Consider the following 15,431-nt stretch of genomic DNA (forward strand, 5'->3'; position numbering starts at 1 on the left):
TACAGGGAAATAAAGCATTATCTGTAAGTGAAGAATAATTATAAATACCATGACGTTGTCATCAGAAACCATGAAGATTGGGAGGAAATGACACATTTTTGAAATCTTAAGAGAAACAATCAAAACAAAACTGTCATCTAAGCAATCTATATCCATTGAAAATATCCTTCAGGAATGTGAGTAAACTGAGGACATTCTGAAAAGAAAGAAAACTAAGGTTTGTTCCTGGCACACCTAACCTAAAGAATGGCTAAACGAAGTTCTCTAATTATGAAATAAATGGCAAAAGAAGGAAATTTGGAATATCAGGAAAGGAGAAAGAGCAAAAGAGTGAACAAAAGTTGGACAAATATGGTAGACCATTCTCTTTAATCTTCTTAATTATGTGAGATGATTGAATTAAAAATTACAACTTATCTGATGTGAGTCAAAGGAATGTTTAAAACAATACACTGTAAATAAAGAAACTTAAGTAGAAATAATATTCCTATACTTTACTTGAACTAATAAAATGTTGGCACTTTTTTTTTAAAGACTTTATTTATTTGAGAGAAAGCACAAGTGGCGAGAGGGCAGAGGGAGAGAGAGAGGCAGGTTCTCCCCTGAGCAGGAAGCCTTCTGTGGGGCTCAATCCCAGGACCCTGGGATCACGACATGAGCAGAAGGCAGACACTTAACCAATTGAGCCACCCAAGTATGTTATATATTTATTATGAATTTAAAAGTGATGCTTAGAAAAACCATTAAAAGGCTGTAGTGAGATACATTCATAAATTCCAGAGACAAATCAAGGAGCTGAATTTCTGTGGAACTATGCTGAGTTAAAAAAAACTCAATCTCAAAAGCTTACATACTCCAATTCTACTTATACAGCATTATTGAAATGGCAGAATTGCAGAGATGGAGATTAGAATGGTGGTTGATGGTGTTGGGGACATCATATTTTATTCGATTCCCAGAGTTTGTAAGACAGTGGAGAGAGCATTGACTTTTATAATATTAACTTCTTGGAAAAGTATAATTATTTTCATTCAAATTTTCTTTAATGATTCTCAGCGGAGTTTCAAATTGTCTTCCAAGAGATCACCTTTCTTTGTTTTATTCATGTATACTTTTCTGTTATTTTTGTTTGATATTTTAAATAATATCAAATTCTATTACATTATTAGCTTATTACCACATATATATGAAAGACATCTAATTTTTATTTTCATTGTATATTTAGTCTTACTGAATTCACAAGTTATTGATATTAGTTTTCAGTTATTTCTATTGGGAATTTGAGGTATCAGGCATTTCATATATATAAATAATCATTTCCCTATGTACTTCTAAATTGATAAGCTGTTATTTCTTTATTTTCATTCAGCAGATTAGTTGGCAGTTAAAGAACAATGTGAAATAATGAGGTGAGGAGGTCATCTTTGTCTTACTCCAACCATGGAAGAATAATCTGTCTCTTATTCTTTCCTTTTCTACCTCTAACTTTATTTCTTCTGCTTCACTTCTGGATTTTTCTTGAATGAATTTTGTACATTTATAATTTCCTAGAAACTAGTAGATTATATGAAAACATTCAGATGTGCATTTATCAATACATTTAATTAACATATTTAAATTTATAAATTTGGTGTCTATCATTATCTCCCTTTTATTATTGTAATTTTGTGCATTTTTTCAATATAAATTTTAAAATATATCAAGTTGCTTAGAAATATAGGATTTTTATTATTTAATTTTTATATTTATATAATTATATAGATTTTTATTTTTATATTTTCCTCCCAAATCATGAATAGTTTTCCTTAAATGTATTTCCTTAATTTTCCTCAGCTTTGTGCAGTGGCAGTATTGTAGCCAGTAAAGTTTATCCAAGGTGCAACTATTGCTTACTGAAAACTTTATTTAATTTAAAATTTTTTTTTTTAAAGATTTTACTTATATGACAGACGGAGATCACAAGCAGGCAGAGAAGCAGGCAGAGAGAGAGGAAGAAGCAGGCTCCCTACTGAGCAGAAAGCCCGATTCGGGGCTGGCCCCCAGGACTCTGGGATCAGGACCTGAGCCGAAGGCAGAGGCTTTAACCCACTGAGCCACCCAGGTGCCCCTATTTAATTTTTATTTAAAAAATTTTTTTAAATGTTATTTAACTTTTAATTTAATTTATTTTATTTATGTTTCCTTTAAAACAAATTATTTTTTAAAAATCATGGGGTTCAATAGTTTAATTTATTTGCACATTCTCTGTTCTTCTCTAGTATTTTTTTAAAAATGTAAACTATTTCATACAAATATTCTTCTAATGATATAGAGTAGACTCTGACATTGAATGTATTAATAATGAATATTCTTGTTTACATATTGCAGATTTGATATAAATGTCTTTGTGAATAATAGAGTACATAAAATGTTATAGATGGTTGATTTTTTAGTTTAATCACTTTTAAAATTTTTAATTTGTCTAAGATCATCCAGCTAGGATGTAGTAGAATTAGTATTTTAATCCAGAGTCAAACTCCAGAGACCATATGCTTAACTATTATGCCACATTGCTTGTGGATATCATTTAATTGTGCTTAACTGAATTTCCCTGGGTTTCATTATATCGAAAATGTGATCATCTGAGGAAAAGTTTCACTATGTCTGTCTTGTTATGAAATACCAGACATAACAAAAAGTACCAGTTTCTCTCTACTTCCTTTATTTTAAATATTTTTTCATACAAACGCCACTAGTTTCATCTTTTCTATAATTCCACAACATTCTCCTTGTGTAAAACATGTTAAGAATTTGATACAGTTTAGCATCATTCAGAAATATTTTGAAATTCACTGAAAATTAGCTTGCCACAAAGAAAAATGAGACTTTATTGCTTCTCTAATGACTAGAACTAATTTCTAATTGGCTTAACCCTATAGGAATTCTAAACAAAAACAAGAAAATGGGGCTCTCAGTAGGAGCTCATTTTAATTTCTGTGTACACAAAAAGAGTAGTCAATTGTTTTCCAGACAAGTTTTGAAAATTAACCTAGTACTTTGCTAACAAAGCCCAGACTCTTCCAGCTTGACAGTTCAGCAAACAATTTGAAATTCTTGTCCCTGCAAGTTAAAATTTGAGAAAGTTAGGGGTGCCTGGGTGGTGCAGTTGGTTAAATATGAGATTCTTCATTTCCCTTTGGGTTCTCCACTCTGGGTCGTGAGCCCCACAAAGGGCTCAGCTCAATGGGGAGTCAGCTTTCTCTCCCCTCCTCTGTCCCTTCGCTTACTCGTGCTCTCTCTCTAAATAAATGAATAAATATTTTTTTAAGTATTTTTTTAAGTGTATTAGAAGAAGGAGAAAATTGAAGTGACAGTTGTTGCTCATGGTAACAGCCCTATTCTTCTCAGGTCTTGGTGGAAAAAAAGGGGTCCAGAGTGGGGAAGAAGGGTAGAATGAGATGTCAAGATAACTTCTGAAAATAATTTAAATACCAGCAGGGACAAAGGATATGGTGACTCTGGGGATAGAAACACTTCAGAAGATTCAAGTATTTTGCCCAATTTTCTTCAAAATCCCTACGAAACAAATACCCTGTTAAGACAGTCTTTGTGTTCTGGTCTTTAGTGTTTTGGTTGACATCTGTCTAAGAAGGTTCATGCATATTCTATAAAATGTTCTGTCCAAGACCCATTGATTTCATAGGGTAGGTCTGAGGCAGTTTTAAGATCCTTCCCTTATTCTCTGTTTTGTTCCTGTCTTGGGTTTAATATTTGTGATGCTTTTTCTGATGTTTCCCTCTGAAGTATATTTTAGAGAAAGAAGAGCTGCTTGTTTAATTGACAGGAAAGTCAAAAATTTCACCTTTGTTTTAATGTCTAAATCTTTAGCTGCATGAAAATAAGAAATAATTTTAAAAAATAACACCATCATATCCTACTACAATATGTACATTTAATTCAAGGAAAGCAATAAAATTGCAGGTGCTATTTTTAAAGGAAAACATTTTTAGCCATTGTTGTTCATATTTAGAAAAATGGATATTAGTTGAGGAATCATGTAATTTTCTGTGCTTTTCTTACCTCTTCTGTTGAATTCTGAAAAACATTCAAGTAAGATGGGATTTTATTATTAGTAGTATTTGTTCCCCTGCTTACTAATGAAAAGGATTCACAGGATTTATGTATAAAATATATTTTAAATATATAATTGTTACCTTAAAATTATTTTTGGTGATTATTGCACAAGCTTAAAACCAGTAAATATAGGTAATCATGACTGACAAAATTTTAACATTTAAGCAGAGAGACCAACCCCCCCAAAAAAGGTGCAACATTTTAAGATTATAGTGTAGAAAATAATAAGAATGGTATCTTTCTTAATAAGGGCTGTTCTTTTTTACAATAACATGGAAAGTATATAGAATAAAAAATAGCATGAAATATGAAGCAACTTAGGGTTTGACTGAAATTAAGACTGAGTACGTTAAGTCCCTGTGATATAGAAAACACAGATGGTAGATGATATATAAAAGGTTTAAATATATTAAATGGATTGGAGGGAAATACCAAAGCATGGTTAATAATTGTGTGATTCTTGGGGCACCTGGGTGACTCAGCTCAGGTCATGATCCTGGAATCCCAGAATTGAGTCCCTTATCAGACTCTCTGTTCATCTTCACCTTCTGACCCTCTCCTGTCTCGTGCTCTTTCTCTTCATTTTCTCTCTCTAAAATAAATAAATAAAATATATATATTTTTAAATGTGGTGTATACAAAAGATAAATGTTGGCAAGATTGTTAGTAGAACCACCATGAGATCCAACAATTCCTCTTTGGAGCATTTATTCAAAATAATTGAAATCAGGATCTCAAAGAGATATTAGAGCTTCCGTGAGCAGGGAGCCTAAGACACGGGGCTTAATCCCAGGACCTGGAGACCTAAGGCAGACACCTAACCCACTAAGCCAAGCAGGCACCCCTACACCACATTTTTTTTTTTTTTCATCCAAGCATGTGTCAATGGACATTAGGTAGTTTCCACACCTTGGATTTTGTGAATAATGCTGAACATGTCTAGCCAACATTTGCCTTTTGTTTTTCTGGTAATAGCTATCCCGACAGATGAGAGGTGATATCACATTGTGGTTTTGATTTCCATTTCTGTGATGATTAGTGACATAGAAATTTCATGAATCTGATACCAAAAGTACAGGCAACAAAAACAAAAATAGCAACATGGGACTAGTAAGTAAACAATCAACACAATGAATGGATAACCTGTAGAATGGGAGGAATTATTTGCAAAACATATATCTGATGAGAGGTTAATCTTCAGAATATATAAGCTACTCCTACAATTCAATAGCAAAAACCAAACCAAAACAAAACAACACCCTAATAACCTGACTTTTTAAAATGAGCCAAATACTGGAATAGATGTATCTCCAAAGAGGACATACAAATAGCCAACAGATATATTTTTTTAAATGAGTAAATGCTTTCAAAACTCCTTTATTTTGAAACAGATGTGTTCTTCATACTCTTCCATTAAGTCTGTATTTATATTTTTAAAATGTGAATTTTAAATTTTTCTTATAAAATTTATTCTTAGGGCTTTGTTTATATGTAAATATATGTCCCCCTCCTCAGTGTTCCCCCTGACTTAAAGGTTAATGTGAAATAAACTGTGAACAAGAAAACCATCTTATTCAAAGGAAATGTCATTTTTAGAAAAGTGGGGCAACCAAATAGAAAGAGTCCGATCCCTCGCTATCATGGCAGCATCCTATGAGCCCCAGATGTTTTGTGCTCAGAATATTATATGAGGAAAGAACAAACTTCCATTTAATTTCAGCCACATAGATTTTTCCCTGTCACAGCAGCCAAATCCGTTTCTCAAGTAATATAAATGTTTACGAAATATATCATTTATCAGTTCTAAAACATCAACTATAAGACATTATTGACTTGCATAGCTTTTAGCAGGGCGCCTAGGTGACTCAGTTGGTTAAGCATCTGACTCTTGATCTCAGCTTAGGTCATGATCTCATGGTCAGGAGTTCAAGCTCCCTGTAAAAAAATAAATCAACAAAAAAACAGCTTTTAGACAAAGATGGCATGCTGTTATAAATTGTGCAATGATGCCTATTTTAAGATTTTCTTAGACAATGGAAACTCCTGTTTATAACCAGGAGGATACTTGTTAATATTTTTTATACCCTAACTTAACTTTGAATACTTGATTCATCAGAGTGAAAACTGTAACTTTTTTCCCTTCAAATAAGTTTTGTTTTTACATATTACGTATATGTAATTCACAATCACAAGCTCATAACTGTACTGTTATTCATTTTTGAACTATTTATTGGTATGAATTTACCTTTTCGCTGTAGTTCACTCTATCTACCTTGCATTCAGCTTATTTTGCTGTGATTAAGACCATCTATACTTCATTTTTGCTTGTTTGAACTATCTTTTCATAATCATTACTGGTTTTCACCTTGATAAGTTACCTTATATAAAGAATCATGAATTTATGTGTTCAAAGTATCTTTGTTTTAAACTTTCGATATGTGTGGGTTAGACCTCCTTAGCAGATTTGTAATATTTAACTCCTTTCATCTTTTTAGGATTACTCAAAAATTTCTACAGTTTTCTAGTGTGAAATGAATTTGTTATAACACTTTCCTTTTTTTTAATAGTGTTTAACAAGTTTGTTGCTCTGGTTAGGATTCTCCCACTGTTTATATTCAGTTAAAAAAAAGCAAACGTTAAATTACTGGGTATTTTGAAATGTCACGCTACATCTCTGACACACTCCAGCCTTCCAATTTCCACCCTAGTTCAAGTCGAGAAATCCTGTGGATTTTTTTTCCCTTATTCTCTTCCCCAGCTTTTTTCAGGAATGCATAAATATAATATGGTATTTTTCATCCAGATAATAAATTGAAAATTGTTTTTACATTATATATTTTGTTCTTCGAGTATGTATTTCGATCTGTAAGTTTGTATTTTAATTTTTATGACCTGTTTTGAATTAACTTTCTATTTTAATATTTTCAGAATTTATTAGTAGCCTCCCAACAGGCTGGCAAGCCTAGGGGATTCAGTGGGATAACTTTCATGTTTCTTAGAACACGTTTAGCTGTAAAGATTTCACCTGCAGATAGGCCTTTACAGGGCCTTTTGGTTATCAGATGCTCAGACCCTTAAGGATAATGTTTCTGCTTACCCCACCATGAAAGCCACCAACAAGTGGCTCTCCAGTGATTTCTGCAGAAGTGATAGATGCATGGAAAGGGAATCTAGATTCTAGGAGATTAGGGGGTTGACATATATCAGTTATCATCTTCAGGACCAACTGAACCTGCAGAGATTCTAACTGGTCACACTAATGTTCTTTTTATTATTTTACACAGAAATTGCCAACAATTGTGTTACTGATAAAGAAGTTAATCTCTATGTTGTAAAGGAGGGACTATAAGGATGCCCTGCAACCCACCTAGCCCCTTCACTAAGGAGTTGCACTATTTCCTGTCTGCTTTGACTGTAGACTGCTAATGGCTGCCAGTTGTCTCTGTCAGAGTATGGTCCTCAGGTTAAGAGAGGTGTCCCATCCAGGAAGCTATGCTGCCACTCCTTGCAGGACGCCAATCCATCCAATGTCTCCCTCACTGTTGCAGTGATGTAAAATGCATTGATACACCCTCACAGCGGGACCAGCTTTATAGTGCAGTGCACGTTCCAGAGGACTCCATGAAGCTAGGCTAAAGCGTGTCTGTAGCTGAAATCTCATTCTTGATTCATTGTCTGGCCTGTTCTGTCCAGTTTCTCTACTCCCTGTCTAAGGGCACTACCTCAAGAATTACATTTACAGGAACTCCCATCTCAGGCTTTCCTTATAGGAGCCCTAACTTAAGTCAATATTATTTAGATTCTATGAGATGTTGGATAGTTGAGATTATCAGAGGTGATGAAAGACAGCTTCATTTCAGAATTACAAAATTAGGGAAAAACTTATTACTGTAAAATTTAGAAATGTTACCATAGTATGATCTCCAGTTTATTCCCACAACAAAGAAATCTTAAGTTAATCTAATTTGTATTACCCTGGTTAATTCTCTGTATGTTTCTTTAACTTAAATTTGCTAGTGTTGTCAAAGTATAGAAATTGCTTTGGTTTTGGTTTTGTATCATTTTGTTTTGTATTTGTCTTTTTAAGAAATACACAGCTAGTTTTCTATATACATTTACAAGGTCCCCCCTCAACAATTTTTTAAGTAATGATAAAGTAATATATATTTTCCAAATAATCTTATCAGTGTTATTTATTAATATTGTAATAGATTGTCACTATCTTTCTACTACTTCATTGCTTAGTTCATTTTTGTTAACATATTCTGTATATGAAAATGTCATTTCAAGCTTTTTTCTTCTTTATAAGTTCAATATTTTATAACCTCTATGTTATTACAAATTAAGTGTTTATAGCATTCTAATTTTCATGACAATAATTCTGTTCAACTATTCTTACTTTAGGCCTCAGACATTGTATTTTCATATGAAGCAGTTATCTCTGTGTAATTTTTCAATCCTAACTCACAAACACAGTTACAAACAACATGCCTTTCTTCATCTCCCAAGCCTGGGACAATCAGAGAAAAGGCAATTTGTACGGAATTAAAATATTAGTTTTGGTGCAGAAAAACAAATTTTGTAAAGTGTATTTAGATCTGTGACCAAAGTATCCACCAACTGCTCCTATTCATCCCCACCCCCAATACAATTCAAGACAACAGGGTATCTCACCTAGGAGAAGTGGTTATCCTTAGGGCTGGTGCATTTAGCCAGTTTTACTGATAAGGAGGGAAGAACAATAAAACAAGAACATGAGTGATACAGTAATGCTTGTTGCTTTTAATAAATTGTATTCACCCAATCAAGAAATGTGAATTAATACACACTATTCACCTGCATAACTGAAAGGCACAACAAAAGTAGAAATTTTCCTCTAGACGAAGTTCTCCCACATAGAAAGAAGAGTCCATATACATGGAAATTTCTCTTTCAAGAATCTGCTGAGGAATTTTTCTAAATGTCAGTAGAATTTTCTATATTTTATATGCGGACAATAATTTTAACCCTGCAGTTCCTTATTCTTTCCTATGCTTTTCCCTAATAGAAAATCCATATTTGAATATTTTCACACATTTATATCTGATACAAGTTAATTTTTCACAGCATATCATTTATAAATACTTATACTCTTCTTCTAACCTCTGATTACTTCTCTGGCCCATCAACTTGAGAACACAGGTAAAAAAATAATTAATCTCCAATAGGCAACACCTCTGAGATTATTCCTTTCTTTCAAATGCTCCCTCCTCTTTCAACCTACTTTATTGATCAAGACTACATGTTTCTGCTTTCATTCTTCAAAATGAAATGCCTTCCTGTACTGTGTTCTCAGGGATATGCAGTATATGAACTAATGTTCAATAGAAAAAAAAAAAACATGTTAACATTAGGAAGGCCTCAAAAAGTATAACCATCTCCTCCCCATTTTTGTGAAAACTCTTGTTCTCTAATTTTAGTAGTTGGTATTGTTTTAAGGAACATATATACCTAGCTAGGTTGATTTTTTTATTTTCATTTTTAATTATTATGACTTTTTTATTTAAAGAAAAAGTCAGCCTTAAGCTAGGGCTCTTAGTGGGGCAATCTGAATCCAGAGAGCTGATTGTAGAAAGCTACCCTTCAACATATCATGTTGTCATCTCTCTTCCTTTCTTCCAGTTTCTTTTTCTCTCACCCACATTTCTATCATCTGCCTTCCCAGTGATTAATCTATCTATATATCTATTTGCTATCTATCTGATCAACTGATATATATATATATATAATATTCCCTCAAATTCAAATAATAAATTTGATAGAGAAATTGGACAATATAATTCAAACATGATGTTTTCACACATTTATTGAATAGGTATGTCAAGAGATATGTAGATATGTCAATAGATACGTCAAGAGAACTGCTAGGATATTAAAAAGACAATATACAACATCAAGATGAGTTGTCTGTGTTTTGAAAAAAATTATTTCTTTGCACAAGTGATTATAAGAAACATTTCATGCACACCCACTCCCACATACACTTAGGAGCACACTCTCACCCACAAAACAAAACAAAAAAAATTTGATGTGTAAGCACATAAAAGTAACCTCTGCAACAAATGGTTCTACAAAGGGAAAAGCTCTACCAGTGCATCTGAAATATGACCTATTATGTGTATTGCATAACTATTATACAGGGAAATTGTCACCCATAGGAAAGAAATATAGTACTAATTAGAGTAAATGAAATAAATGTCACCAAACAAAAGTTGCATCAAGGAATTGGTTTGAATTATTTAAATATGTCTAATTAAAATGTTTTATTTATTTTTCTTTCTACTATAGAATCCTCAAATAAATCTTCCACTTGCCCATTGACTAAAAATTGAAAATTTCTTATCTTTAGGACATTAGAAAACTCTTTACTAGTACCTAATTTTTATTGTGAAGCTCTGTTAACTTCGAAGAACTTGACATTACCAAATAAAGATCAGAATTTGATAATGGGATTTTAAAGTTATAAATATATATAAGTATAGACATTTATATTTATGTAATATATATATGTTATGTGTGTGTAAATAAATAGATGGTGCTGACTATGGCAACTGAATACTTTTCAGCTAAATTTCATAGTTTAACTTATTTTAGTTATTGCATTTCAGACAAAAACAATCTGTAACATGGAAAGAAATCTCTAAAAGAGTTATACAGAATATCATGAAAATTTCAATTGCTAAAGTAGGTCACAGCAATTAAATTGCTTTCTTAACAGGTCTACTGGTAATTCTATTATTCCTATAAGTTACATTTTCACAAAGTTCTTTTGAAAATATTGCTCTTTTGTTTATAAGCTTTTAAAGACACATTCATGCAGACTTCTTATTGCCTGTCAACCATTTTCTTTAATTATAAAAGTCATTTTGTTAGGGTCTTGATTTAATTAGTAGACTGTATTCATTAGGGCAACTGACCAACTGAAGAATTCCTGCTGCTTTATTCAATAGAAGTAGCTCCTGGAGTTTTGTATTTAATTTGCTCCATTTTCCCTGGTTCATAAACCATGAAAACTTTGATTTTCAGTATTTTTCTTGGCTCTCTGATTGAATCAGTTTCCAAGAAATGAGACATATGGGTGATTTATATCTCCTTTATTGGTATTCTTTCTTGCCAAAACTTATTTTTTTTAATTCCTAACACAAGGATTTTCTAGGCTACATACTTAGGTATGTCTATTGTGCTAATGTAATATATTGAATGGCCTTAAATCCCCATGCTTCTTATTGGAACTGATAATAGAATATTAATAAAGGATATTAGCAAAACCCTTAAAAAATTTAAATGTGTGTATTGGTGAGGTTAATTTGACTTAATTGCTGGGAGTATAATTCTAGATTCTAGGGGTGCCTACATGGCCCCCTTTAGTTAAGTAGGTCATGATCTCAGGGTCCTGGGATTGAGCTCTACATTAGCTCCAAGTTCATCAGAGAGCCTGTTTGAGATTCTCTTTCTTCCTCTGCCCTTCCTCCACCCCAGATCATGCTTTCTGTATCTGTCTAAAAAATAATCATAGTAATTCTAACTTCTAAAAAACTTTAATAAGAAAACTTCTAAGAAATTTGACAGAGCTATGTCTTCTACTATGCATCCTGTTTCCTGTACCATGTTGGTTCCAAGGTCCTTAGGTGTGGGACCCTCTTCTAGACAATTTTAGATAGCAGGCTTCTGAGTGTGTGGCAGTGGAATAGGATGCAGGAGTTGAAGAGCCTAACTTTCTTGATAGAAGATGTTAGATCACACACTTAAGCACTAAAGAAGCAGTTTTTCATCTGCAGCCCATAATGGGATTAATCCACGAACTTTGATGGGAAACAAACAAATAAATAGACAAACGAATGCTTTATGTTTACTAATATCTAACTGAAATTTTGCACATCTTAAATATATATACAAAATGAAAAGTAGTATGAAGGTACCTGTAGCTTGTCACCAATTAAAATGGTATATAGATTCATATTACATAGTAAGTGCTTCAGCTATCTTGAACTATGTTTTCATAGTTTCTCTATATTTTATTATTACAATATTAATATTCAGATATGTATAAATATTTTATATCTATATTCATTATTTTATAGTTTATTACATTTTGTTATACTTTTATATAAATATATTTATTATATTATATTTTTATGCTTCCTACAATAAGAATTCATCATTTTATCTATCAATATGAACACATATATAATTGCATTTTTAGTAATTTTGATATTTTGATTAACATATTTCAGTATAATTTGATTCTTCACAATCCTAAATATTTTATGAATTTATAAAAATTATAGTGAATGCACAGGCAACAAAAGCAAAGATAGACAGATGGGATTATACTAAACTTACAGGCTTTTGTTCATCAAAGGATACAGTCAACAGAATGGAAAGGCAATCTGCAGAATGGGAGAAAATATTTGCAAAGTGTATATCTGACAAGAAGGTTAATATCCAGAATATAAAGAACACTTACAGTTCAATAATGAAAAGTGAAGTAATCAGATTAAAAAGTGGGTGAAGGGCTTGGATAGACATTTTTCAAAGATGATAAACAAATGGACAAGCATATGAAAAGATGCTCAAAATCAGCAATCATCATAAAATACAATTAAAAACTAATATTATATATCACCTCATACCCATTGGCATGGCTACTGTTAAGAAAATGGAATACAGGGTATTGTCTGGGATATAGAGAAGTTGCAACCCTTGTGCATTGTTGGAAGGATTGCAAAATAGTGTAACCACTATAAAAACAATATGTAACTTTTGTAAAGAAAAAAATAATAAATGGAACTACCATATGATCCAGTCATCCCACTTCAGGCCATACATTCAAAAAACTGAAATTGAATATCAAAGAGATATTTGTCCACTTATGTTCATTAGCACCATGCACAATAGCCAAGATGTAGAAGCAATATAAATGTCCATCAAAGGAGAAATAGGTAAATAAATATGGTGTATACATACACTGATACAATGGAGCATACAAATTGAGGAGATCCTTTTGTATGCTACAGCATGGATGAACCTTGAATATACAATGCTAAGTGAAATAAGTTAGTCGTATAGGGACAAATATTGTATAATTCCACTTTTATGAAATATCTAAAGTAGTAAAGCTCACAGATATAAAAATTAGAATTATAGTTACAGGTGTATGGGGAGAGGGAAATTGTATTTAATTGATAGAGAGTTCATTTCTACAGTACAAAAAGGTCCTAGAAATATGTTTCAAAACAAAGCAAACATAATTAATACTACTGAGCTGCACACTTTAAAATGGTAAAAATGGTAAGTATTATGATATGTATATCTTACCATGGTAAAAGAAAAATATAGCAGAAAGTTCTAGGCTTCACTCAACTTCCCAAGACTCTTTTTGTTTGGTGTGAAAATGGTTTACAACTCTCTACTGTGGAGAAATATTGGACTTGCCTGATTTGCCCCTTCATAGTGATTCTTTCTTAGTGCAATATATTATTGATTTTCTCAGATGAGTCATTATGTAACCCATAAAGTTTAAAATAATATCTCTGAACATCTTAGAATTTTGAAAGGACAACATAATAAATCATGTCCCTTGCCAACATATAATTTAGATTTCATTGAGACCACCTGATATACATCTGAAAAGATTTAAAAACATTCAGAAAGAAATCCCTCTTCTCACTAATAGAGTACCCACCAATCTTGTAATTTTCCTCATATTTTTTCTATCTAAATAAGAATTTTTAAATTCTAGTTAATTAGCAGTTCAAGCAGAATAAGATCTCATCTCTTAAAAAATTCCTGCTAGGTATGAGGATAAATGACATGATTATTTCATTAGACCTGAGCTTTTGTAGCTGAGTATTTGAATAAACGAAAACTTACTATACCTTTGTACTCTATAACATTTTTTTCTCCTCATCCTTCCTTGCTTCTGAAAAAGACAGAAATTGAAAGCAAGTTTATAACTTTCATCTCAGATACAAGAAATAACTTGCAATACAGGGCAGATTGATGTTAATTATCTCCAGCTCCCTATAGTACTATTATTAATAATAATGGTGATTCAAACTGGAAGCCCTTTGAATATGAGTAAGTGGCTGTAAAAACGGAAATTTCAACCTGATGAATTCATGTGCAATCACTTATATTTAGAGAATGTCCCAAAAGGATGGAACTAGCAATTGCACTGAATGTATTCAATTGGATCTGGCCTTTCTATTTTATGTCTGGAGCTACTTTTATATAGCACTGCATTAAAAAAAAAAAGGGGGGGGTAGCAGAATTGAATACTAGATTTATTTCTTAAAAAGATATGTTCACTTAAAATCTAATTGATCTGATAATGAAACAAGATGGGATTGGGAGGGAGACAAACCATAAGTGACTCTTAATCTCACAAAACAAACTGAGGGATGCCGGGGGGAGGGGGTTGGGGAGAAGGGGGTGGGATTATGGACATTGGGGAGGGTATGTGATTTGGTGAGTGCTGTGAAGTGTGTAAACCTGGTGATTCACAGACCTGGGGATAAAAATATATGTATATAAAAAATATATGTTTATAAAAAATAAAAAATTAAAAAAAAAAAAAAAAAAAAAAGATATGTTCAAGTATAACTTTTTTTAACCCTTGCTCCTAATTATTGTAGTTGATGATGACAATAATACTTTTATGACTTTGGCCATGTTCCTGCTGAAAGTAGAAATTTAGGCAAAATTTCAGTGCAATCAGCTTCTCCAGGTGATGATCTCAGAAAGAAAAATTGAGAGATGAGTGGACAGTAAGTGGGAAAAGCCAACATAAATGTCTGTGATTAAGGACAATTGTGAGAAACAATAGGAATTGGAATTTTTTCTATTACTACTTCTTAAGTGGTATGTAGACTACCTTCTTGAATTGTCAGCTACGAGGAAGATGTTTGAAGTATTCATTACTGTTTTCCATCCCACTGGTTGAAGTTGGTGAAAAATTAACTCTTTCACATTAGGAGGTTGTGTGTACATATTCATGATGAGTGGAGATCTACACAGATTTTTTAAAAAATAAATAAATAATAGTGACAGAAAGTAAAAAAAAAAAAAAAAAAAAAAAAAGTGGAACACAGAGTGGCAGAGTGGTCTTCTTTTAGCCTGAGGAAAGTCTGAGGTGTTTGTAGAAATGAGAGGTGTTTAAAGTGGAGGTCTTTCAGGACACCAAAAGGTTCTGTTACAGTCTACCCCTTTGAACATTCAAATCAATTCAGGTCCTACATTAAATCTGTTTAAGTAATGAGTCTGCAGGAAAGTGACAA

At 32.3% G+C, this 15,431-nt stretch overlaps 1 pseudogene; it reads left to right on the top strand.

Annotated features, from left to right (window-relative positions):
* The first annotated feature begins 1,831 nt into the window (after positions 1–1,831).
* Positions 1,832–1,932, top strand: LOC131826116 (U4 spliceosomal RNA; annotated as a pseudogene).
* Positions 1,933–15,431: the final 13,499 nt, after the last annotated feature.

This window comes from Mustela lutreola, chromosome 2 (genome assembly GCF_030435805.1).
Source record: "Mustela lutreola isolate mMusLut2 chromosome 2, mMusLut2.pri, whole genome shotgun sequence".
NCBI classification, from domain to species: Eukaryota; Metazoa; Chordata; class Mammalia; order Carnivora; family Mustelidae; genus Mustela; species Mustela lutreola.